The 27,594-nt window shown below is 49.5% G+C and overlaps 1 protein-coding gene across 3 annotated transcripts in view; it reads right to left on the bottom strand.

Moving 5' to 3' along the window:
• The window catches only part of CNTFR (ciliary neurotrophic factor receptor), a 320,553-nt gene that overhangs the window by 233,892 nt on the left and 59,067 nt on the right, over nt 1-27,594 (bottom strand). For all 3 annotated transcript variants that reach the window (XM_063295908.1, XM_063295909.1, XM_063295907.1), the window contains exon 2: nt 17,892-18,007. The gene's annotated coding sequence lies outside the window, so the exon portion shown is untranslated. The remainder of the gene's footprint in view (nt 1-17,891; nt 18,008-27,594) is intronic.

Genomic DNA, 27,594 nt, shown 5'->3' with positions numbered 1-27,594 from the left:
TTAAGTAGAATTCATCAAGTGAATGAAAGGCCCCCTTCGAGGTAATGGCTTGTGACCGTGGGGGAGGCAGACTTCACTTCAGAGGGCACCACTGTGGCCTCCCCCTGCTGCCCACATAGGAGGTGACCTTGAGCCTGAGACAGGAAGAACCGGCCAACCCCAAGCACATCTCCCTGCAATGGAAGGAGGGCCTGCAGGCCCGGAGGCCCCCCACATTTAGGAGATCTGAAGAGTCCCATACCGGCCTAACTGGGAAGTTGGGTGAACTCTACAGAACCTTTATACCTGTTCCGCGAGAGGATCTGGAAAGGTGACTTGACTTACAAGTAGTCCTCTCTTAACGACCATTCATTTAATGATGGTCCAAAGTTATGACAGCCTCGGAAAAAGTGCTTTACCACCTGTACTCACACTTATGACTGTTGCAAAATGTCGCACCACCCCTGCAGTCACATGATCGCAATTCAGGCATTTGGCAGCCAGCTCGCAGTTACGACCAGTTGCAGCATCCTGTGGTCACATGATCACGATTTGCAACCTTTTTCGCCAGTTTCTGGCAAACAACGTCCAGTGGGGAAGCTGGATTCACTTAACGACCATCATAAAAATGGTCATAAAATTGGGTCCGATCACATGGTGACTCACTTAACATCTGCACCGCTTAACAATCAGTTTTCCGATCCCTATTGTGGTTGTTAAGTGAGGACTACCTGTAATAGCTAAATGGTATCTTCTTGGGGAGAGGACAATCTAGTCCTGCAAGGCAGCTGCTTGAGAACCAGTGGAGGAGGATGGAGATGTCTGGAAGGATGCAGAACTTTGGACCACACGCCCCGGTCCGATGAACTCCGCCCACCTGCTGTCTACTCTTGCCAATCTTCTACTTTTTAAAATGGCTGTTTAGATTTCTGTCTGTCCTGGCACCAATAAAAGTGTCCCCATCACCCCCTCCAGCCCAAGCATTGCAACCCAGCAGTCTGGAGAAGGTGGCTGGGTAGGGGAGGACTGGCAGAAATCCCTTGAGCCATCACCCTGCTTTGCCAGCCCCGGCCAACGACCCTTGGATGCTTCCAAGGATGCAGAACAGCTCCGGTGCCTTCCCTTCCTCATAATTTGTGGCAGTGGATTCATCTGGCAGAGAAAATTCTTGGCAAATCAGGAGCATTTTAATCTCTGGTCCACAGATTTGTGTAGCTGGTGCGCCTCTCAGCTCTGGGTCCTCCTTTGCGCCCAATGCCCAACTTCCTCTGCTTTTCGGGGAACTACAACAATTTTGCAAGAAAGAAAAAGGGATACTTGTCTGACCCCTTTGCAGGAGAGCCTGTCCGGCAAATTCGGCAGAAATTATAAGGACTCAAGGGAAGCTGCTTTTGAAAAGGGGCCCACAGGGCTTCCGAGGCCCCAGCATAGGGCCAGTTTTCAAAATTAATTTGGTTTCTACCCTGCCTTTCTGTATATAAAACCCTCCGAGGTGGCTTAATAAATAAAGCAATAAAAATGTGAACTATAAAACATAAGCAGTAAAAAGAACAAACTATAAAACCTAAGAATAAAACTATACTATTAAATTCAAGGCGAACTTAAAATCAAAATTAATTCAGCTAACAGTTAATTACTGTTATTTTTATTTATTTCACCAGGCTTCTGTGCCACTCCAGTCACAAACACCCCTCAGGAATACATATCCCAACATTAGTATGTTGAGTTCAGAACTACAATATAATAAAAATCAAAGAATTGCATCTCAGCTGACTCCAGTCCTCCTGCCTTGGTTCTACAGCTCTCAATATCTCTGCTTCCTAATAAACCAAATTTCTGGTTCAGCTCTGCTAGAAAGGAGATGGCACAAAGGAACCAAAGTGTCCACCCTGTGGGCTATCTTCGTGTTCCACAGATCAGGCAGGGCTTCCGTGGCATTGCTGGCAGACAAGGCCAGCAATGCCCCGAGCGCATTCCCAGGCCAATGTGTCCCTTCGAGCTTTGGCTGCAGGACCAGGTGGCCTCCTAGATTTCTGCTGCAAGTAGGTGCCAGCTTTTACTGATTTATTTTTACCTGCTTAGGACTTGAAGGAGCCACACTTCTCTTTTTTAACAAGCACGCTATCAAGACACTCCAGTTCCCAGGTGTGGCCATCTGCTCCAGCAGAAGGGTGTGTGTGTGTGTGTGTGTGTGTGTGTGTGTGTCACACAAATGACAACAAGTTGTTGGATCTGAATCTTGTAAAATCACGAATTCTCAGCCAAGCTGGGAGCCCCAGGCACCTGTTAACAGGTGTGCTGGGGAGGTTCCTGGAGTTGCAGAAAACTGAGATTGCTCCTGATATTAGAAATGCCAGAAGCCTTGATCTCGTGAAGGGGTCTCCTAGTTGGGAGTAGCCACTGGAAAAGAGTGATTTATGTACCATAAAGGAAGGAAGCAAGATAATGAAGGAACATCTGTAGCTTTGCTAAATTTAAATTTGCTGGATTTACTAAATGCACTAAATTTAATTCCTGTGGCTATAAATGCTTATTTATGTTCGTAAGGTAGGCACCCAGAGAGAAACAGGGCATGGGGCTCATGAGCTCAACATAGAGAATTAGTTTGCTTTGTAGATTGGATTCCAGCGTCTTCTTTCCTCTATGGCCCACCCAGTCCAGCATTGCCAAGGGTACCCCTCCATGGTCTCTGAAGAGCGCCATCCCCAGGCACGCCTCCCGCTGCTAGGGCCGAGCCCAGATCACCCAAGCGCCATCCTTGGTCCTGACTGGAAAGCCTTTGGAAAACGGGCACAGATTTCTTGCTTCCCCCTTCCTTTGGTGTGTCTTTTCAGACTGAGAGGCAGCCCTGGGCTATATTATTTTTCCTGAACCTCTGTCTGATGGGGGAGCTGTAAGCAAGGAAGATTTGGGGGCATCTCTGCTATCCAAGATCCCCCTACGCAGCCGCAGGGCACCTCACTGGTCATCCCAGCTCTCAGGACAGGGAGACCGAGATTCCAGGACTTGGAGCTGGGATCCACAGGAGGACTCTCCAGAGCCCAGGGAAGGACACCTTGGGCTTGGAGGAGCCCTGCCCCAGCCAGCAGAAAGAGGGCCTACGCACCCACCAAGCACAAGGGAAGCACAATCCAACAGCCCATGCTGTTTCCCAGCAGCAGCAACACAGAGGTCATTCGGATGCATACTGTAGCCCTGGCAGGGCGGCCTTAAACCCAAGGCATCTTTCCTTGGAATCCTGTCGCAATCCCTTTTGATCCCTGCCCAGCCCCATTCTTTCCCAGCAAGCCCAAGCTCACTAAACGGGAGCCCTTTCCAAAGCCCCCCTGTGGTGCATTAAGACGGATTGGCTGAGCTGGAAACCGTCCAGGGGCCTGCCGGCCCCCGGCTGCCCCTGTGTTTGATGCCGGTCCTCGCGAGGGTCTTCCCACTCTGCCTCGTGCAGGCTGTTGGGCCCGCCTGGCTTCCGGGTGGGAGTCAGCCGCCCCCCGCCCCCCGCTGGCCCCCTGCGTTATTTGCCGGGCATGATCGAGGGCCATCCATCCTGAAGGATGCGGCTTATCAGGAAACGCTGCCTGTTTGCATTAGGAGGTACAGCTCGGCCAGTAAGGGCTGTATCGGCTCCATCAGCAGCCGCTTTCAAGACGCCGCTCTCGGGGGAGGCGCCTTCCTTCGCCCCCCCCATCGGCTTTCACGGCACTCTCCATCAATAGCAGGAAGACAAGTGCCCCTGCGCTGGGCTGGAGGGCCGGGAAGCCTGCTCAGCTTAGGAAGCGGGGAAGGGGAAATCCTGGGGCTGAATTTGGGCTTGCTTTCATCTCGGGAAGGAGTGGCAAGCCGAGAAAATGCTCCCCATCTCTTTGGCAGGCTTCACCCTGGAGCGCACCGGCACCAGCACGCTGGCACCCGCCAGGCTTGCTGGCTGCTGGCTCTTAAATCAAAGGCTCTCTCAAATCAAAGCACTGCAGATAGTAAAAGGTAGACCTGCGTGCTGCACCGGAAGGAAGGCCCTCGACATCCTCTTTATTTCCAAGAATCGCTCGGCAGCCCACAGGAGCACTCCAAGAACATTAAAATGCTTGATGGCTGCAGTCAAGGACTTGCTTTCAGTGCCCAGGAGCCAGATGGGGTCCTGCCGGTGGGGAGCATTCCTCGCATCTGCCTTCTGGTAAATGGAGGTTTGGGGTCTGGCCATGCTCAGCATGGTGGCCATTTTGTGTGAGTGTACACAACATGCCCCCGACATTCCAAATGTGTCCATCGTCCCCCAAAGATTGGAAGGCCAGCATTAGGGCACTGCCAAGCGACCTGCCCGCCCAGTACTTCTCTGGTGAGGTGGGAACAGCCAAGACCCTCCCGGTCCTGATGCTGCAGCGGATCTGCGAGGCGTGATGGGGAGGGGAACAGCTCTCGGGCAATGCAGAAGCGCAGCCAGTCGCAGATCGACAGTGCACACCCGCCCCAAACCAGGCAGCATTTGGGGCTGTGCATTCACTGCACACCCCAGGGCGTTCAAGAGGCTACGCAAAGTGAGCAACTACAGGTGTTGTTGTGGTTTATTCGTTCAGTCGCTTCCGACTCTTCGTGACTCCATGGACCAGCCCACGCCAGAGCTTCCTGTCGGTTGTCGCCACCCCCAGCTCCCCCAGGGACGAGTCCGTCACCTCTAGAATATCATCCATCCACCTTGCCCTTGGTCGGCCCCTCTCCCTTTTGCCCTCCACTCTCCCCAGCATCAGCATCTTCTCCAGGGTGTCCTGTCTTCTCATTATGTGGCCAAAGTATTTCAGTTTTGCCTTTAATATCATTCCCTCAAGTGAGCAGTCTGGCTTTATTGCCTGGAGGATGGACTGGTTTGATCTTCTTGCAGTCCAAGGCACTCTCAGAGTTTTCCTCCAACACCACAGTTCAAAAGCATCGATCTTCCTTCTCTCAGCCTTCCTTATGGTCCAGCTCTCGCAGCCATATGTTACTACGGGGAACACCATTGCTTTAACTATGCGGACCTTTGTTGTCAGTGTGAGGTCTCTGCTCTTAACTATTTTATCAAGATTTGTCATTGCTCTTCTCCCAAGGATTAAGCGTCTTCTGATTTCCTGGCTGCAGTCAGCATCCGCAGTAATCTTCGCACTTAGAAATACAAAGTCTTTCACTGCTTCTACATTTTCTCCCTCTATTTGCCAGTTATCAATCAAGCTGGTTGCCATAATCTTGGTTTTTTTGAGGTTTAGCTGCAAGCCAGCTTTTGCACGTTCTTCTTTCACCTTCATCATAAGGCTCCTCAGTTCCTCTTCGCTTTCAGCCATCAAAGTGGTATCATCTGCATATCTGAGATTGTTGATGTTTCTTCCAGCAATTTTAACTCCAGCCTTGGATTCCTCAAGCCCAGCTTGTCGCAACTACAGGTAGTCCTTGCTTAACAACCACAACTGGGACTGGGCTTTTGGTTGCTAAGCACAGCAGTCATTAAGCAAATCCGACCTGATTGTACGATTTTTTTTGCGGTGGTCATTAAGTGAACCATGTGGTTGATAAGCAAATCATGCGGTTCCCTATTGATTTTGCTTGCCAGAAGCCGGCCAGGAACGTCAAAAATGGCATCGTGTGACCACAGGATTCTGTGAAGGTCATAATTGCGAAGGTCATAAATTCAGACTGGTTGGCAGGTGCCCAAATTGTGATTACGTGACCAGGGGATGCTGAGACAGTTGTGTAAGTCCAAATCGTCACTAAATGAATGGTTGTCAAGTGAGGACCACCTGTATCTTCAAGTCAGAAGCTAAGAAGAAGGACTAGTAACTTGCAACTCTGTTCTCTGTGGCTGCTCTGCAATTTTATGAAGTCTCTTCCTAAGAAAAGATCCTGCTCTCCTGGCTGCAACGCAACACACGTTGCATCACCAAACAGGAGGCACCTTTTTCCTCCTGCAAAATCAAGTTTAGATGCGTCCCGTTTTCCTTTTCCATTTTGAGCAACAGCAAAGCTAATCCATGCACGCGGTGAAGAGGAATCTTAGGAGAATGGCACGTAATCCGGTTTGGAGCTCAAGCGAGGGCTAAAAAGGGAGCTGGGGATGATGGGAGATGTACTGCGACTCTTTCAGGAAGGATGCGGTTAAAGGATTCCCTTCCTCTTCTCTCCCTAAATCTCCACCCGGCCCCGCACTATTGGGAAGGGGAAATACTCTCCTCCCCGCTTCCCAGAGGGAAGCCTGTGGAGCCGGCCACCGCTGTCCCCTTCCCAGAGGGCCCGAGCAACGCAAGGGCTGCAGGATATTTATGTCTTCAACGGACCAGATCACACGCTCTATTACACATGGTTTAAATCTTCCCTGCGCCCACCCACCCCAGGGCCTTTCGGTACGCATCGGCCATTAAACACACCATTAGCTTGCATTTACAAATCTGCAAAAAGGCTGCGGCTGCCCATCTGAAGGCCACCACTTGGGGGGGTGGAGAAGATGGGAATGCTGAGCCTCCAGGCACTCTTGCGGACGAATCACCCTCCCCCACAAACACGGCACCCGGCAGAACCAGCCAGACCAGAGTTTCTCAACCTTGGGAACCTGCTGAAGACTGTGGACTTCAACTCCCAGAATTCCCCAGCAAGCAAGTTCCCAGGGTTGAAAAACACTGAGCGAGACCTTTTCCTCCACCAAAGAGGAAGGGGCTAGCCCCCCTCCATCACCGCTTCAGTCCACTCGAAGCTCCCCACAGCATCCAAAGGCCACCTCTAAACGTTTTCACAATGTCTGATTTCCAGCAGTGATGCTCAGGGCTCTGGGTGTTCTCTGAGCTTGGTTGTTTTCCTGCCAACATTTTGCCACCAGGCTCGGTAACATCTTCAGTACGTGGGAAAGTGGTGTTTAAAATAGTTTATGCCCAGCATTAGTGCCAAATGCAAAAATGCCAGGGAATTCCTTGAAGCTTAGCGTCCTGACCCATCATCCATCAATGGAGACATAGGGATAAGCCCCATCTACGCACCATTTATGTGTGATGTGGCCCTGAGGAATTTATATTTTATATAAATTTCTATGTTTTCTATTTTCTATTTATATTTTTATGATGCACTTGTTTTTATGATTTTAATCTCTTGTTATTTCAACTGAATTGTAAACCGCCCAGAGTCGCTCGCAAGGTGGGCGGTGTAGAAGTATGAGAAATAAATAAATAAATTTAAAAGATACAGCCAAAAGTCTCGGAAGGAAACAAATGGCCTAGAAGACACGCCCTCCAACAGCTGTCTCTCAGATAAACTGGAAGCAGCACCAGATAAACCAGGGACAGACAAGAGACCCTAATCAAGGAGCCTCAAGGTATTTTGTAACTCATTCCTTATAACTGAAGGTGTTTTGTAAAATATTGTAAACCGCCCAGAGTCCCTCCGGCCGGAGGAGATGGGCCGTGGCAAATCTGATAGATAGACAGATAAACAAACAAACAAACAAACAAACAAATCACATCTCCACCAAAGCTGGCAGGGCAAGTCACTGCATATAAAGAGGCAGCACACCCCACATTTCCAAGCACTGATGATTTTTACCAAGCCTGGTCATGAAACATCTGCAGGAAAACCACCAAGCTCAGAGAGCACCAAGAACTCAATTGTCTGAATGATTTTTTTCTTATTCATCCTGGGCTTAACAAACACGGCATGGTAGACTATTTGCTAGTCCAAAGACCCACCTGGATCCTTTGCTCCTGTTCCACATACTGATCATTTGCATGGAAATAACTTGCGCCCTTCCCTTTCTGCAGACACCCCTGAATTGGCCCTGAAAGTGAGAGATTCTCAACACATACATTGCATGCTCAGATCCCCCAAATTAAACGTTTCTGGATTTTTTTAAAAGTGAGGAATGGGTGAAATCTCAGTATGAGAAGACGTGACCCAGGGATTCAAAAATTTTGTGAAATTCATGTCATAACACCAAACTGAGAATTCACTGAAATTTCACAGGGTTTTTAAAAAAAGAGCACAGACATGAAATGTCTGTCTGCTCCTGAAATAGCACATTAAGAACAGCAGGATACGGACCACCAGGGGTTGGCCAGGAACTAGGTAGTTCTTGGAGCCACCCTGAAACACAGCCAGGAAGAAACTGGGAGACATAAAAGGAAGGATATCTTCTCATGGTGGCTATCTTTGACCACAGGTTTAACCAAGTTATTTGAAGATCAAGAAGCAGCCATGCTCCTGACATGCTAAACTGGGTTTAACTTGGCTTAATTTCTCAGAGGGTTAATATGTTGTGGGAACACAGCAACTTTTGGCTTGTTTTACAGTTCGGCAGATTGCGTGAACCACAAAGGGGTTAATTCAGAAACCAGGTTACTGATGTTATGCAAACCAGCCAGCTGAACTCTGAATTGATCTTCCATGAGATCTGGGATGGGTAAATCTAAAAGAAGAGGAGACAAAGACTTCCAGTCACCGTGAGCATCAACTATTTATTCCAGAAAGAGGAATCATGCCTCTGGTTCCTACCAGTGGGGAACGTGAACGGGAAACTACTCCTGTGTTTGTGGGTCACTTGTGGGCCTCCCAAATGACCCCTGCTTAGACCCCCGGATCAAAGAGGGCCTAGACTCAATTTCTTCTGGCCTTCTCCCTCATGGCTGGAGCCAATCCACCAACAGAGAAATGCCCAGAGATGGTATCGCCTGCCCAGTAACTGGCTCGATTGGCATGGGCTGGACCACTAGCAGTGGGCAGAAATGCTCCTGAAGTTCTTCCTCCTCCTGTTTTGCTCTGGATTTGCCATAAATCCAGCTGAGCTGCTCCATTTCTGTGAGGCATTTGTTAGATCTCTGACTAGACACGTGGCTAATTTTGCAACGTTAAATTGCCTTAGCATATTATATGGCTTTAATTTTGTCCCTCTGGATCCTGTTATTACTGCTATACCTTGTAGGCAACGTGTAATGGTAATTGCTATTGTTAGCAGAGTTGTGTGTGCTGTGAAAATAGAGGGAGCAAGAAAGATTGGGCTTGACATGATGAAAGGGAAGTGGGGAGAATGCCAGCATAAGCTTGCAACAGGGCAAGAGAAAAAGAATGCAGTTGAGAAATCAGGTTTTACCTGTTTTTTGTTTAAACATAAAAACATAGCTAGGGAGCCACAGGCACCTCAAAGTTCACCTTAAGCTGCTGCCTGGAGAAAGAAGAGACAGACAAGCTATGAATTCACTCAAAAGAGGGACAGTGGGCATTAGTCATCTTCTACCACCTGGTTGGTAGAAGATTCATGAAAGAAAGAAGGAAAGAAGACATCCATTATCAGCCTGTGGAATCTGCTGTCATTTGATGAAGTGACAGCCAACAGCTTCACATCTCAGGCTGTTAAGTTTGGATGCTACAAGAAGGGCCCTTCCCAGTCAGCAAGGAACAGCATGGTAGACTAGATGGACCTCAGACCCATTCTGGAAAGCACTAAGAAACTCCTCTACTTATGAGGATGAGAGGGAAAGATCCATAGACAGCCATGGGGAAGCTTGACTCCAGATGGGTGGCCACCTTGCCTATGAAGACCTTCAAGGCCATTTGGTGGGCTTTCCAGAGGCAGTTGTGGTAACAAGCGAACACTGGACTACATGGGCTCCCCGTGGCCTGATGCAGCAGCATTCATTTTTCCATAGGGAGACTTTCAGGAGACATTTTTCATGCTCAAATCTTGTCCACCAAATTTGAAATGGGTTCCCTGTTTGTAATCCTCCTGTCATGTTCACCGTTTCAATGTGCTTGGTACATTGTAACGTTTCACATGTCATTAGCCTGATACGTGTTTGATCTCAGAAGGGAGGAAGATTCCTCTTCTGGGAGTTCTTATCTGTTGGCTGCTGGGTTGGAATGTATTTGGGTTATCTCATGTATTCAAGGTTGCTTTCCCAGGATGTGTGGAAAACGGTCACCAGCACCTGGGAGGGGGGTGGTTGCTATGGCCGGTAGGGGAGAGGGATCACGTTTGGAGCCGAGGGTTTTTAGTTTGTATTTGGCGTGCTTTTAGTCATTCTCAGCTTTCTCTGTATCTGCCATAATTTCCCTAATAAATCAGATTTCATTTAAGTAACCGCTTGTGAGTCTGAGTGTTTGGGATAGGCAACCATTACATAAAGCTGAGAATCCAAAACTTCAAATCCCGCTGGCCCCTATCCAGGGAAAGACAGGCTCGTCCGATCCTGTGAGGGAGAGTGCTGGCGATGACCGATCCAGATGTGCTACTCGTGGAGAGTGAGGGGTCGAGTGAGGGAGAGCCCGATTCTACCATGATGCGCCCCGACAGAGCCCCCCTGGGAGAACTCTCAGCAATTTGAGAGGAGGTGAGTTCGGGGTCTGAAGGCGAAGCTACGGGCATGAAGACCGCGCCAGAGACCACGGTCACAACCCCGGGCGAACTGGTCACCTGGGACGACAGTCGGGGGGACTTCTCGGAGGCGAGGGGCTCGTCCTGGAGGCAGAGATACCCGCTGTCGCCAACGGTGGTACAGGTGCCACCGAGGGGGGACTCCCCCACTCCAGACCGAATCCGGGTGCTAGAGTCGAAGATGGACTCCCTGGAGCTCATTCTGCAGAAAATGAGCATGGACCTGAGTTCGCTGAAAGAGGTGCGGGAGGGGTCAAGCCAGCGGCATTCCACCCCTTCCTCCCAGGCACAGTCCCCAGAACGGAGAAGGGGAGCTCGCCCAAAAGAGGGGGATTGGGCTCCCAGGGTGGAACTAGCGTCGCCGCCCGTCCCTGAGCGGAGGCGGGCGGGACCTGTCAGAGCAGCTGAACCGCCAGTGGGGGGATGCAGCCCGTCAGGCGGAGGATTGAGGGACTTCTCTGTCAAGTTCGACGGAGACCCGACAAAACTCTCGTTCTTCCTGACGAATGCCAAGGCGTACATGGAAGAGTGGGGGTCGCTTTTTCAATCAGAAAAAGCGAAAATCATCACCATTGCCACCAAGCTGAAGGGGAGGGCAGCGGACTGGTATGTACAGATGTGCCAGTCGGAAGCCCCTGAACTGGAGAAATTCGACGAATTCCTCTGGGCTCTACAGCATCATTTCGAGGATCCACTAGCGAAGGAGCGGGTGAAGCGTGCCTTAAAAGAACTCAAGTAGGGATCGAGAACGGTGGCTGACTACGCGCTGGAATTTAAAGCGCTAGCGGGGAAGGTGGAAGACTGGTCTCAGGCAACTGTCATAGAGCTGTTCAAAGATGGTTTAAACACCGAAGTGCTGCGCTGGTCGCTGGGGCGAGATGACCCTGACAGTTTGTAAGGGTGGATCCAGCTCGCTGGAAAGGCTGAACATACCCACGAGGTGTTTGCGCAGAGACGAGCAACGAAGTCGGGGCGAGATGGCAAGCCCACCCGCCCTTCGGGCTCCTTTGGACGATCCAGACAACGTTCCTGGGAAGAGGAGAAGGAGCGGCGTTATGCGAAGGGGCAGTGCCTGCGCTGTGGCAAGGAGGGGCACTGTGCGGCGGCGTGCCCGAGGGCGAAGGGTGAAGACTGGCAGGGGAAATCGACTGCGAAGTCCCCTTCTCTACCGAGGAAAATGAAAGCAGCTGTGGCCGACAGCGAGCTGGAAAGCGTGCCATTCTACGGGGACGAGGGTGAACCAGAATTGCTACAGCCAGCGGGAAACGCCAGCCACCTGCTCTAAAGGGCGCTGCAGGGCAGGTGGTAGAGGAGGGGCGCGAGCCTGTGTTGGTGAGTGGCAACTATCGCATTCTCACTGCGAAGGTAAAGTTGGGATCCCGTTCAAAGATGATAGAAGTGTGGGCGATGATCGATTCTGGGTGCTCACGGTGCTTAATGCATCCCGACGTGGTAGCTGCCTTGGAGTTACCCACCTTTCCATTGCAACGACCCATTGCTTTCACCCAATTGGATGGGTCCATGGCCAGGGGCAAACCGGTCACGCATTTCACTGGTTTGGTAGCCTTGCAGATGGGTAGCCACCGGGAAGGGTTGTCATTTGTAGTGGCTCCGGTGGGGGGTCCTTTGGTGGTTTTGGGTGTCCCATGGTTGGTCCAGCAGAATCCTCAGATAAATTGGGTCTATCGAACTGTAACCTTTAGGGACGGATTTTACCAAGCACCAGAGGGAACTGAAGCCCCAGGGGAGGTGGTGGGGGTAGCGGCAGCTGCGACTCTGCAATACCCAACCCCTCCTCTTGAGGGTCTACCGGAGGAGTACCAGGTCTTTGCTGATGTGTTTGGGGAGAAAGAAGCGGATCAACTGCCTCCTCATCGGAAAACTGATTGTGCCATTGAGCTGGTGCCTAACACCCAATTGCCTAAGCCAAAGATTTACTCAATGACTCAGAAGGAACTAACTTTGTTAAGGGAGTTTGTGGACAAAAACTTGGCAAGAGGGTTAATTGAACCAGCTAGCTCGCCAGTGGGGGCACCGGTCCTCTTCCGCCCGAAGAAAGATGGGACATTAAGACTCTGTACCGATTTCCGTGGGCTCAATGCAGTCTCAATATCAAATAAATATCCCCTGCCTTTGATAAAAGATATGTTATCACATCTGGCAAAGGGGAAAATCTTCTCAAAACTGGACTTAAGGGAAGCCTATTACCGTGTGAGGATCCAGGAGGGGGATGAATGGAAAATGGCATTCAATTGCCCGTTGGGAGCTTTTCAATATAAGGTTTTACCCTTTGGTTTGGCTGGGGCCCCTGGGGTGTTTATGCAATTGATCAATGAAGTACTACATGGACATCTGTTTAAAGGGGTATTGGTCTACTTAGATGATGTATTGATTTATACTGAAACTCTGGAAGAACATGTACATTTGGTTAAGCAGGTGCTTCGCAAACTAAGGAAAGCTGAGTTGTATGCCAAACTGTCAAAATGTGCCTTCCATCAAACACAAATTGATTATCTGGGGTACCGGATCTCAGATAAAGGCATAGAAATGGATCCTGCTAAAATCCAGGCTATCTTAGAATGGGAAAGACCCCGCACCCGTAGGCAACTTCAAAGTTTCCTGGGGTTCAGCAATTACTACAGGTTGTTCATAAAGGGGTTCGCTGAAATAACCTTACCCCTGACTGATTTGCTTCGGACAAAGGGGGTGGGAGAAACCCGCTGGGTAAAAAACCCAGGTGCGCTGCTTAGATGGACTCCGGCTTGTCAGGCGGCGTTCGACAAACTGAAGGAGTCTTTTACACAGGAATCTATTTTACAACATCCTGACCCCTCCAAGCCTTTTGTTGTTCAGGTGGATGCCTCTGATTATTCTATTGGAGCCCTGTTGTTGCAAGCCGATGGGGCAGGGTGCTTAAAGCCATGTGCCTACCTGTCCCACAAATTCTCTGAGACAGAGAGATGTTGGCATGTGTGGGAAAAGGAGGCTTTTGCAGTTAAAGCGGCTTTGGACTCTTGGCGCCATTTGCTGGAAGGGGCTAATCACCCATTTGAGGTGTGGACTGACCATAAGAACTTGGAAGTCCTTAGTACCCCTCACAAGCTGAGCCCTAAACAAGTCCGCTGGGCTCAGTTCTTTAACCGCTTCAACTTCAAACTGAAGTTTATCCCAGGGAAAAAGAACTTTTTAGCAGACGCGCTGTCCCGGCAACCCCAGGACTCCAGCGCAGCGCCAGAGGTGGTCAGCATGCTGTGGACACAGCCACAACTAGGAATGCCTGCTGTGACCCACAGCCAAGCCCGTGCGCAGCAGCCAGCCGGCAGTGATTCCACGCCGCAAGGCACCTTGTCCATTTTGTCTCAATTGCAACAAAAGTTTCTAAAGGAGCAGAAAACTGACACTTGGTTGCTAGCTAATAGAGACAATGTTACTTTTGATCGGGGATTCACTTGGAAATCCAACCGTCTCTATGTCCCTGACAGCTTGCAAAAGGAGGTTTTACTCCATTCGCACGATGATAAGCTTGCTGGGCATTTTGGTTTTGTAAAAACATTGCACCTCGTCCGCAGACAGTTTTGGTGGCCCACATTGCGCAAAGATGTGAAGGATTATGTGGCATCTTGTTCTGTGTGTGCTATGTCTAAACGTAAAGTGGGAAAACCTCAAGGCTTGTTGCAACCAGTGGCCAGTCCCGCTTGCCCCTGGGAGGAGGTGTCCATGGATTTTATAGTGGAGTTGCCTCCTAGCCAACGAAAAACTGTGATTTGGGTTGTAAAAGACTATTTCTCCAAGCAAGCGCATTTTATCCCATGTGTCTCCATTCCTTCAGCATGACAATTGGCCCGCCTATTCCTTGTACACGTGTACAGGTTACACGGATGTCCCTCCTGCTTGATTTCGGACAGGGGCACACAATTCACCTCTCAATTTTGGCGGGCATTCTTAAAGCTTTTGGGCACTAAACAGGCATTGTCCACGGCGTGGCATCCTGAGACTGACGGGGCCACAGAGGCACTAAATTCAACACTGGAGCAATATCTGCGTGCTTTCGTGAATTATCAGCAGGACGACTGGGTTGACCTCCTTCCCTTTGCTGAGGTTGCCTACAACAACGCTGTTCATCAAAGCACCGATCAAACCCCTTTTCGCACCGTACATGGCAGGGATTTTGTCCCTATCCCTGACTTGCCACAGCCGTCCATTCCGCCTGCCTCGCGTCCGAATGGGCAACACAGCTGGTGGATTCTTGGCCGGTCATCCAGCAGGCACTAGCGGACGCCCAGTCTGCTTACAAACAGCATGCTGATAAAAAGCGTGCCCCTCACCCTGCGTTTCAAGTGGGTGACCTCGTATATCTGTCTACTAAGTTCATCAAGTCCTCTCAACCTTCGAAAAAATTAGCTCCTAAATTTGTGGGTCCATTTCCTATTGTCGCACAAATCAACCCTGTGACTTTTAAACTTGATTTGCCGCATAACCTGAAACGCTTACACCCTGTCTTTCATTGCAGTTTGCTCAAACCCATTGCTCGCTCTGACCGCTGGCATGATCAACCTCCGCCGCCTCCTCCCATCATGATTGACGGGCAACAACACTTTGAAGTAAAAGAAATTCTTGACTCTCGCCGGCTTCGCAACACGCTGCAGTACCTAGTTCGCTGGAAACACTTCCCCCACCCTGAGTGGGTGGCCGCTCACTATGTGGCTTCCCCTGTACTTGTTACTCGATTCCATAATGCTTACCCCTCCAAACCAGGTCCTTAGATTTTTTGGGGGGGGCAGTATGTCATGTTCACCGTTTCAATGTGCTTGGTACATCGTAACGTTTCGCATGTCATTTGCCTGATACGTGTTTGATCTCAGGAGGGAGGAGGATTCCTCTTCGGGGAGTTCTTATCTGTTGGCTGCTGGGTTGGAATGTATTTGGGTTATCTCATGTATTCAAGGTTGCTTTCCCAGGATGTGTGGAGAACGGTTCCCAGCACCTGGGAGGGGGGTGGTTGCTATGGCCGGTAGGGGGGAGGGATTACGTTTGGAGCCGAGGGTTTTTAGTTTGTATTTGGCGCGCTTTTAGTCATTCTCAGCTTTCTCTGTATCTGCCATAATTTCCCTAATAAATCAGATTTCATTTAAGTAACCTCTTGTGAGTCTGAGTGTTTGGGATAGGCAACCATTACACCTCCTGAGTTTCCCCACTTCTTTTTTATAAGAAAAATATATTAAGAGGGGAAGAGAGAATAGCTGCAGAAATATTGCCCTTTGAACCATCTGCCTGAAATACTTCCAGTGTTACTTCCATAATTTGATTCAACTTTCCCTCCATTTGGCCATGATGGCTGGCGTTGACAGGAATAATCTAGCACGTGTGGAGGGAACCCAGTTGGAGAAGGCTGGCTCAGCTTCTGAATCTGGTCTTCTTTTGCAGGGGCAAAACAAACAAAAAAACAAACAAAAACCCTCCTGCTTTAGTGGATAGGATCCAGCACGTGAGTGGTCATGAACAGAAGTAGATCCAGCAACCCCAGACAAACACATCCGTATCAATCTCACGTTAGGAAGACATTCAGCTAGAGAGGGGGTGGACTCTCCTTCACTAGATGGGTCTGCCCAGGGCTTAGAAAACCATCTTCCAGAAATGCTCATGTAGATTCCTGCACTGACCAGGGGATGGACTGCAAGGGCCTCTATCCACTTACGATACACCGCCTCCTTGTAACAAGTCTGAAAAGGTCTGTGGGACACCTCTAATTTAGGAAGCCTGGTTGCTGGAAAGGAGAACACAGAGCATCGAAAAAATCAGCAGCCCCAGGCAAGGAAGCAAGAGGAACCGTGCATGCAGATGTTGTCAGGATTGCTCCTATCGTACAACCACTGGTCTGGATGCTGTTGTTTGACCAAAGACTAATGGATTTGACAACACCTTTGTTTTAAACCAACATGCCAATCCATCTCCTGGTCCCTGGAGCAGCCAAGTCTACACAAGCATATTGGTAAGAGTCAGGCCCCCTTCATAACTCTGGTCCCACAGAGACTTCCCATAGAGGTCTCAGCAGCACCCTTTGGAACATGGAAGGTTAAAGCTCTGGCACACCTGGGGAGCCAGGATGCACAAGCTTAGGGATATCAAGACCCACAGCTGCGACTTCCTCCATCCTGACCTCCTTCCGCCCAGCCAGACATGAAGACTCAGCTGTGAAGATAAGGGCGCATCTGTTTGGCCTCGCGGCATCAAGACCGAGGCCCTGAGCAGAACTCCCCTTTTCAGCTTGGTGCTGGCACAAAGGCCAGGTCCACAGCCTCCCTCTCCCCAACATTTTGAACTCTAGGCAATATGCCCCTTGGAACAATGCACTTGAGAAACAAGGCTAGCTACGTTGGTCCCTAAGAAAATTAAGATCTAACATTCCTACAGAAAGGCAGTAACTTTATGGCCAAAAAGGAATATAGTTTCATAACATTTCATGTCATCTCCTGTGAGAATATAAGAAACATACAAAGCAATGCTCTGTTGTTGAAACAAGCATCCAATTAATAAATTACAAACAGGCAAAACTGACCATAACTAAAACCTACTTCAGATTAAAACCTGCTTGAAAAAATAAACTCACCAGTCTGAACCCCGTAACCACAGAATTTCCATCTCAACTGTCTAAAATGTTATTTTCCCCTCCCCACCATTTCAGAAACGTGCTTTGAAGAAGGATTGCCTGCCTTTCATTAAGCAGACTTGACATACACTCTGACAGGCATTCAAGCATAAAAACAGAAACAAAACGAATAATATGCAGAAGAGCCTTAGAATCATGCAAAGTCCACTGGAGAACTTGGAGTGAGTCATGATGGTCACAAGACCCGCAGCAACAGTGAGATCAGCACCAACTGAAATCATCATCAGGACTGGAACGATGACATTGCCACTCTTGCAATGAGTCAACAGCCCATAACATTCATGACATCACCTGAGATGAGCTAGTCCTCCTGAGATCCCAGAGGAGAGCCAAACACTGTCCAGAACCTATCCTGATTCACTTTATGCCAGCTCCAAAATCTATGCTTTGTGGGATCTGGCAGTACAAAAGCCATCCAGAATTCCCCATGAACAGTAATATTAAATTCTGTCAAGTCCTAGCAATTACTTGCCAATTCCTTGTCTTCTTAACTGGAGTTTTTCAAAAGTGTTGGTATACAACTCCCATCCTTTCCAGCACATTTGGAAAAGATGGTTAGAATGATGGAAAATCTGAAAATACTGTACTTCATATAGCTAGGAAGAATTTTGTTCTTTCCATCCTACGATACTGAAAAGCCACATGGGCAGGGAAAAGTTTAAGCATTTAAATCCAGACTCCAGAGGATTGGATGAGCCAACATATGCTGGCAGCAACTTCTCCAACCTTGGTGCCCTCAGAGGCATAAACTTCAACTCAGGAGCCTCAGCAAGGTTCCTGTTGGCTACACTTGATGTTCATGCGCCTGGCAGGCAGGTACTTGAAAGTGAGCCATGCTGTAGTCCAAAGAGAACAATCAGGTCGCAGCTGGACACTCACCTCCTGGATGTTCTCGATCGCAGGGTGTGGCTGAAACGGCTCATCCAATTCTTCTCAGCTTCTCCACCCTTTGCCTGGCCTTGGTCCTTGTCCTTGTCCTTGAAATTCGGGGCTCTCTATCAAGAGAAATGTGACTGTCACCTCAGCTGAACTCTTTCAATGCCATAGCTATAAATATTTTGTTATATACAAGGATTGTAGGCTGTTTATGCAAAAAGGTTAGGAGAAAAAAATTAATCACCTTAGTTCTTTATTCATCTGCAAGAGCTTATAACAGCTCGCAACAAGGTTATTTCCCCCTTGCAAAAACCCTGTCAGGTTCCCGTGGTTGATATTCAAAACTAGGCTTATGGCCGAGCCAGGATTATAATGTGGTTTTCGCACCCAAAGGCGGAAGTGTGAGGAGGCGCCAACAGAGTAAGGAAAAATCCATCCATCCATACATACATAGCTATCACGCTTCCATCATACTTATTGCCAGGGTAAGCAATGCTTTGTAGAATTCCCAAAAGCAGTAAGAAACAGGAGGCCAAAGAAATGTAAGGGTTAAGCTATGAAAGAGCTCAGAAGACTTAGCTAAATCTAATCTGTACCAAGACGTTCTCTATCCTTCCCCATACGTTTTGACCTTGCAAATCATCCTGGCTTTCTCCATGTCTGCACATCACTTCCTGCTTTGCCTTTTGTTCTTAATTTCTCATCTTTCTGTTCTTGTCAATGCCACCCAATCACCGTTTCCTTGGTCTCCTCTTTCCCCTTAACCCACTGTCTCTTCCTTCACAGAACTGGTCTGTGATTTGATCAATGTTGGTTTTTTTTCTATACGGCCACATCGACATACTTCCTTCATATTGGTTTCTAACCTCTGTATTCAATCTACATTTCTTCAGTATCCATTCATGGTTGAACCTGTTTCTTCATACACACACACAAGCTCTGAACACCCCATTTCCCCCTCTTTAGCAAACAGTTTATCAAGGTAGGCAACAGCTATTTTGGGGCCATTTGTGTGTAACTTGCAGTTCTTCGCTCTCTTTTCCATGACAAATGCAACTACTTTGCTCTTTTCAAATTCCCTCTCCTCCCTGCATCACACAAACTATCTAACCTTCAGTGCAAATCATCTGGGTTTTCAGACACCATCATGGCATTCATTCAAAAATATATGTAAATTCACATCCCCAACCAGCTCACCTCTGAAGCCTCCACTCTCAGTCTCCATAAATGTATCCACAAATACATTAAACGGCCAAGGGAGCATCACACATGCCTGTCTTGTGCATGAATAATTTGCTAAGTAGCTCACTTATTTGCATCCATATCTTTCTTCTGTTTCTTCTTATTTGCATCCATATCTTTCTTCACTCTTCGTGATTCAGCAACCAAATTTCAACTCTATATTCATCCCAAATATTCCATAATTCAGGCCTATTCTCTTTATCATGCATTTTCTCTCAATCAACAAACTTATTTTCTCACCTTCAAACACTTCTCGGTGACCTGTTGAAGACCAGTAATATATACACTCTCCAATCTCCTGGATGGCATAAAACTGCACAGGACTTCCCAAATTTTGCTTTGACTTCCCATGACCCAGTTTCACCAAACACCTTCTCATCTTCTTGTGGTCCCTGACACCAAATTCAGTGAGTGAACAGCTTCTCATGGACATTTAACGACGCAGTCCCCTGAAGTTCTTGCATGTTCTCCAGTTAGTCCATCTCCACCCACAGCCTTACCATTTTCCAGCCTTCTCACAGTAGCGTAAATTCTTTCATGGATGCTAACACTGATAGTGTTCATTTCAGTTCACACCATATCATTCCCAAGCAAATACCTACAATCCTTCCGGCAGCATTTCCTCACTTCCGTTTCAGTCCAAATCATTTTATCACCTGTGTTTTAAACTCAGTCGCTCTGGGGAAGGTCCCTTCCCTAGCTCTCTTCACCAATTTCCAAAACAATTTTTTGTTCCCATCAAGCCAGTCTGCATTCTCTCTCTCTTTTAATACAAACCATTCTTTGTTCTTTGACTACATTCCTTGAACCTACCTTTTTCTCTCTGTGCATGTTACACAATATATATTTCCTCATCCTCATTTTTTGCAGCAATTATTCTCTGAGATGCACTTTTTCTCATTCACTGCTTCATTCACTTCACCATTCCACCAAGGATCCTTTTTTGCATTTCCTATTAACACAGCACCACAGAATTCTGTGGCATTGTAATCCCCCCCCCCACACACACCCTCTGTTCCAAGCAGTTTCTGCATCCACCTTCCCTTCATTCTGTGGGGACACAGATGGCTGTTATTTCAAAGAGAGCTAAGGCCACCCTGAACTCCGGCCCAGGATCAGAGAATCCTAACAGCTGGAAGCGACCTCAGAAGTCATCTAGTCCAAACCCTCTACTCAGTGCAGGATCTCTTAAAGCATTTCCAATTGTAAAGTCCTAAATGTGAACAGCCCCTTGGCTGTTTTTAGAGAGGCCCCTCTTGGCAACTCAACTCCACCTGCTTTGCTTGGGCCAAATAAAAGGTAGCTGGCTAGTGAGAAAGGGCCAGGGATCTGCTGGTGAGCCAACTTCTGCAGCCAAACAGCCCAGAGGGAGAACTTTGGCTCAAGGCACTGGGAATCTATGGGACCCCTTGCATCAGCTTCTTGCTCTTTAGGATCTGATCTTTAGAAGGACCATTAAACAGGAGTAAGTAAGGGAAATTCCCATGTGGACCTATCTGAGAAACTCATTTGCACAGCAATAGGAAATAATTGCACAGTCTTCCTGAAGCTTGAAGGAGGGAGCAGGCTGTTTGTCACACCGGCAGCCCATGCTGCACACCAATTCATCACACCTGTCAGGTGTCAGGCCCTGAAAAATTTAACTGTGCCTCCCTCCCCTCCCACTGGGCATCCCATCATTCACCGTCCATGCTGGTAGGAAGCCCAGACCACCAGTGCAATGGCTGACAATCTGACAGATACCCTCACCCATTTGCAAGTTGTCCGCTGATGCTAACAGCCTTGGAGATGGTTCTGCACTGCACGGGCAACACCTCTAAATTACTGCTGGTGCGTTGGAGACGTCCATGGGTGAAATATGGAGGTGTGCAGAAGGGCACAGTTCACCAGGGTCTGGATATCCATTAATAATGATACATCTAAGCAGGTTTTACAGGCAACGTTACATTGCTCTGTTTTCATATACCAATCCAGAGTTTTAGGTGTCTCCAGAACTTCCCAGGATTGTGCATTGTTTGCTTTTGCCACACATGTTCCATTTCCAGTTTCACTACAGAGGGATCTGTGCTCCCCAACTGACCTGTGTTTCTCAAGAACCGCCAGTCTAAGAGCTTTGTGTGCATAACTGGGAGACGCAACGCAGCTGACGGGAAGAAAATCACCCTGATGATAACCACGGTGTTAATTCCAAGAACAGTGGGATCTGGTGATCGAAGGGGTTACCTGGACGCTGGTCAAACAAAAATAGCAAAAGGAGTGGCTGTGATTTGAGGCTTAGTAGAAAAGTCCCAACGTGGACTAGGTATAATTTCAGAAGTGGGGAGATTTTAATTTCAGAATTACAACAGAAAACGCTGTTGATGTTCCCAAGGCTACGCCGTCCTGTAAACGGAGGGCCCGTGAGATGCCTGTGGAAGGAGATCAAGGTTGGAAGCGTAGGGCGGACAGCTCCGGAGTCTGTGTCTGCGCGTGTGTCTGTCACTGAAAGAAAGCCAGCTTACAAAATAAAGTAACTCCTGGCAGGGGAAAATCACCCGATTAAACACATTTTATCCTGTAAATTGTGCTCAGGAAGGGAGGATGGCTCGGGGCAGACTTTTCTTTTGGGAGCAGAAGTCCCAGAGGGTCCATCCCTGGCAATGCCATTCTAAAGAACTGGCAGCTCCTGAGAAGGAAGATTTTGTCAAAAACTTGAGAGAGCTGCCACTTGCGCTGGGCTAGCTGGGAAAAATGACCTCAAGGAATGAAGTTTCTTATATCCCTAAATGGCAAAAGTGAAACCCTCTGAGGGAGGAAACAAGCAGGCTTTGTTTGAGATGGGCCATATCAGTAGCAGAGTGAAGGCAAAGCATGCACTCACAGTCTTCCTTTTAATGGATCAGCCCCAACTTGGCTGCCGTCAGCATGGAGATAACACGAGATCTTCAGGACTGATGGTCCTTGGCAGACCTGTCCACCACGCATCGATCCCATCCCATTTAAAGCCACCCAAGCTGGCGGCCATCACCAGGTCTTGTGGTCAAGAACGCAGAGATGATTATGTCCTCCTATTCCATTTTAAGACCATCCTGATAATCCTTGTCTCCACATACGAGGTGCTTCACTGTGGCCTACAGGGCAGGGCCTGCCTGACATACTACATTTATTCATTTATTTCTCTATCAAATTTTGTCACTGCCCATCGCCCCCCAAGGAGGGGCTCTGGGCGGTATACAAGAAAACAAACTTAAAGACCATCCATATCAAATCCTTCTCAGAACCATCTTGGAGCAGGGAGCAGGTGACTTGTCCATGATTGGGCGCCATCTCATCACCAGCCTTTTTGGAACTCCAAAATCACACGTAGGAGATACTTGTTTGCACAGGGACTGCCTTCACACTGCACATGCGACCTCAGTCACACAATACACTGAAGCATGAATTAAGCCAGCAAGCTGAATTTGCACAATATATTAAGCTATGAAAAGAACTAGCCACGCCTAACCCTAAGCAAGCTCGATCAAGTTATGCAAATGCAGCCACTAGTTTCCCAACACATTCCCATTTGCTGGGCCATTTACTCAGTGAACAAAACGATGGAGAGAAAAAGTACACTGAAGAAGGATCCTGGGAGGAAGTGTGCACGTGTGTGCGTGCGTTCATATCTATATTCCAATACAAGCTTAGTAGGTTCTGCCAATTCATTCATTCATTCAATTTATACAGGCTGATCGTGGCCACAGAAGGTGGGAGCCCATCGGCTGAATTTCCATTTGACCCACGAATATCCACCCAGGGCTTGTTTTCTCCAGCTTGGATCAGCTGAAGTCAACAGCCCTCTAAGCAGCAGTGTGTGAGGAAACTTAAAATTGCAAAATAACTGTTTAATTCTCAGCCTTAAGTGAGTAATGCTGATTCACCTGACCATTATTTCAAATATGGAATCTTAACTTGGATAGGGCCCCTCCATGTCTGTGGGCTGGAGCAATTCCCCTCCTGAGAAAAGGCCCTGGCAGAAGATATCCTAATGGCCTCCAAAGGAAATCCTCACTGTCCTCCTTCTCATGCCAGAATCTGGGCCACTGTGAGCAGAGTGACCCTAAGCTTCCACCCGCCCACCTGATGATGCCGATCTGTACAGGGTGGACTTGCTTTAGAAGAGCAGATGAACATACTTGGTGCCTCAAGCAAGACCACTAGAAGTACCTGGTCTGGCAGAAGCACGTTCACCTATACAGAAGAAACATATGGCCTCTTCCCCAGCCATCTTTCTCTCAGACGTCCACAGCCTGGACCCAGTGCCCCAGGCGAACTCACTCCCTGACCTCAACTGCAACGAGGAGGTCTGGCCCAGCAACCAGGGCAGCCAAGTTCGACCTGGGGAGTGCAGGAGTAAAGAGGTCCTTGGGAGCTGAAGGGCTGAACTTGGTTACTGAAGGAGGCATTTTCTGAGATTACGCAATGCATTGAACACTGAACTAAGCCATGCAAAACCCAACTGAGGCTGATAACAGACCACCGTCACAAAGTGTGCAAATAGATTTTCCCCTGATTAAGCCTGGTGTGTGAACCCAGCCAAGGAGGAAAAGAAGCAGGCGGGAGAAAGGAGTTGTTGCCCTCCCCCCACCTCCTAATTTCCCCTAGCAAGTTGGGAAGTCACCTAGCCAAGCCATGTTTCCCAAGAGAGCCTGCAAGCAGGAATTTGCTGGTAGAGGACTACCCCCCCCCCCATCTTTCCACCAACTGGCCCTAAAAAATTTCTGCAGCCCCCCCACCACCAAGCATTAGCATGACAATGTTATTTGGGACCTTCTGTTCATCGTAGCCTGACCACAATCCTGCTCTTAGTTGTAGTCTCAGTTACTGACAGAAGAACTCTGTCGGTTCAGGCCAGCAAGATCAGCAACCCGCACTGTCCCCATAGCTGGTGTGCTGATAAATCCCACAGCTGGAGTTTCTATTTATCTGTCATGACTAATAAGTCATTCCAGGCTAGGCTTCATGAGTAAGTGGGGCTTTACCAGGAGACAAGAGGAATTAATAAATAGAAAACGGGCCTTCTAGAGAAAGGAACAGGCAATCTTGTCTACTAGGCAAGCGATCAGGAGAAAGGAGAACACAGGGCCCTGCTTGCTTATTAGCCCAAAGGCTGAACTAACCTCGTTTTTTCTACTATCCCCGTCTAGCTTGTGCTCGTAAGGGCCCTGACTCTGGAACAGGCGCATCCAAGTCTAGCTGGCTACAAGGCAGCTACAAGGCCACACCTGGAGGACCTGCTCAGGACGTCTGACGCCTCCAGTTCTGCTGAAACGGCAGCAAACGCTGCAGGATCCTTGCCAATTTCAGCATTCCGGCTCTTGCTGAAGGTTGCGTAGGATGATTCAAGCTGCCATCCCACCTCGCAATTGCTCCGGAAAATCTCTCTCCTGCCCGCCTGCCCGCCGCTCCTCCAAGCTGGAGTCTGGAGCAGAGGGCCGCCAGAGCCACCTGACTGTCGTGACAGGGATCCAAGGGCAACTGGTCATGTCCACAAAGGGGCTACACCTCTGCGGAGTGGACCCCTGGAAGCCATAAGGGACACCCGCAGGCATGTCCCCTTCTCCTGGGATTAGGGGGCTCAGAAAACAAGCGATTAACAAATGGGAGCGGGGAGGTTTCTCACGGGGCTTCCAAGAGACCGCGTGGAACGTTTCGCCTTCCCAAAGCCAGACAGCCCAGGAAGCAGGATGCAGGGCAGAGAAACGTTTCCAGCAAGTTCTCCACTTAAACCTACTTAGAAAAGCATCGACCACAAGCCACGGAGAAGCAGGACCTGAGGCCAGAACATCGTGTCTTATCTTTGGGAGGAACGGGCATTGCACGAGAGACTCAAGTCTGTTTGCCCTGAATCCGGCTCCGCTGCATAACGCCGGCGAAAGCACGCGCTGCCGTGGGAGAGCGGCGCCCACAAGTCGCAGGGAGCAAGAGGTGAAAGGCTGCTTCGGCCGATGAAGCAGCGATGTGGAGAGCCAGAGGCCCTGAACTGTGGAACCAATTACCGGGGGCAGCGCGATATGTTTCCAGATGGGGGTAGTCCTTGCTTAACAATCACAACTGGGCTGGAATTTCAGTTGCTAAGCAAAGCAGTCATTAAGAGCATACGGTTTTACCTTTTCTGCAGTGGTCATTAAGTGAATCACCGTAGCTATTAAGTGAACCATGTGGTTGTTAAGCAAATCATGCAGTTCCCCATTGATTTTGCTTGCTGGAAGCTGGCCGGGAGGGTCGAAAATGGCGATCACGTGACCCTGGAACACTGCAATGTTCATAAATGTGAAGCAGGCACCAAGTGCCCAAATCGTGATCACATGACCGTGGGGATGCTGCAGCAGTGGTAAGGACCTGTCGTAAGTCGGTTTTTCCAGCACCATCCCAAGTCCAAACCGTCACTAAGCAAATGGTTGTTAAGTGAGGACTGCCTGTACATTCTGTTGGGATGCTTTGCCTGTGCAACTCCCTGCAAGGCAGGATGAACTGGCCCAAAGGGTGCTCCATCACAGTGTCCCGGGCCTGACCCACACACTGTACTAAACCACAGGACAACTGGTGGCCTAGGGGGCAACTGGCCAGGTTCACTCAACCTACTAAAGGATAAAATTTCCACCCTGAAACAGAATCCCTGGATTCAGACAACATGGAAGAGACTTCGCAGGCTAGTCCTGGGGCTGGGAAAGAAGCACTATTTCTGGGTCAGACTGATTGGGAAAAAGGAGGGTTAAGCCTGGCGGTCCTGCATTCCTGGAGAAAGACGACCCTCAGAGACCCGGCCTTTGCGAATTCACTAATAAATGAGCGCTAGAGCTTGGCTTGATCAGTTTGCAAGATACTGCATCTTCCTGGGCATTGGATCTCACCAATCTGGATCTTCCTCTCTGCTGTTAGGGCTGGAGACAATGTGCTGATCAAAACCAAAGCAAGCCACCCTGTGCCCAACGCGGGCACCAGGCTGGAGGCTGCGAGCCACACGCCCTCCTCCAGTTCCAGGATTTCGGCACCGGCAAGGGCTCCTGTCGGAGCGGCTACTTAACTCTGCCATTTATTCCGTTCCGCTTTCCCTCTACGGAACTTTAGGCAGCAATCTGAAAGGTCGCCTCCCTTCTGGAATTCAATCCCCTTCAGCCCGGCTGCCGCGCCAAGCACAGTTCGACCCGGGACCCACTTTGGAAAAGCCAAAAGGGCAGCTGCAGAGCAGTGATTAACTCGGAGCTGGCTGGGCGACTTGGGGCTGGCCCTGCCGCCGTCGCACCCGCTCCCTCGCGGCCCTCAAGCCCGAGGCCTCACGTGCAGAAGACGAAGCCAGGCCTGGCCCGGCTCAAGTCACCACATCCCTTCCGAGGCACGCTTTCTGGTGGGGCAGCGGCGCACCGTCCCTCCGAGAGCCCCCCATCGCTGCTCTGCGTGAGCGGCTCATGCAAACGGCTTGCCTCGGCAAAGGAAGCCTGCACCGGACGGAGCTGCTCTCCCTCTCCTTCTCGGACGCCCTTCCCAGAGGAGTCAAGAGCCGCCGGCTCCGGCCTCCAGTGCTCACCTGTCCCTTATTTAATCCACCCGGTGCAGGCTGCGAGGGGCGGCAGCGGAGAGGCTGCTCCCAGCTGGCCTCAGCCTGGCCCCTCCACAGCTGGCCAGGGAGAGCAGGACAGCGCGGGGGCTGCCTTCCGCCCCCCCTGCTTCTTCTACCCCCTCCTAAGGATCAGTAGACAACAGGAGCCCCCCCTCCTGCAGAACTGCCTGGGGGATGCTTTCCCAGGAGGACAAGGAAGGGGAAGCATGAAGTGACACACACACACCCTCTCGGGTGAGGGCACAGCACAGACCTGCTCTGCACACAGGAAATATGCCACTCTGCTGCCCCCCTGGCCAAGATAGTGCAGCCACTAGACAGGAGTCAGGGGGGTTCTCTAGGGAGGATGCTCAAGGGCCGAGTCTCTGCTATCAGTTGCCATTTCCTTAATTCCACTTAAGAGACGCACCACACCATACAGAGGAGCACAACGGGGGGCAAATGTCTGGCTGCCGGCTGCACCACGTGGCTGGCCCCGTGGCCGTGATAGGGCACGTCAGAGCAGCCAATCTCTGCTGAGAACTCCAAGGGCTTTATTGACACCTTTGCGTGCTCCCCTCCGCCCCGTTTTCCAAGCTTATTTCTGTTACAAAACGCTGACGTGCGTTTTATTTATCCTGGCCACACTGTTGTCTTTCCTCAGCAGGGAACAGTTGGTCCAGAATGCAGCTATCCAGGTTCCCTGGGGACTAGTCAGCCCATGATGGGAGACCCACCAAGACCACCCCCGCCTGGGTTGTGTTGAGTTACAAGACGAGGCTAAAGAGGTGCAGAGAGTGCTCAGGACTGTGTCACACCGTGTGCTTATTTTCGAGGTTCACACAATACATGGACGTCTAAACAACTGAGACCTGTGTTCACAGACCACACTAACCCACCCAAAAA

The sequence above is a fragment of the Candoia aspera genome, chromosome 2 (genome assembly GCF_035149785.1).
Source record: "Candoia aspera isolate rCanAsp1 chromosome 2, rCanAsp1.hap2, whole genome shotgun sequence".
NCBI classification, from domain to species: Eukaryota; Metazoa; Chordata; class Lepidosauria; order Squamata; family Boidae; genus Candoia; species Candoia aspera.
Note: the sequence above shows the minus strand (reverse complement) of the source record. Positions and strands in the feature narration are given on the sequence as shown.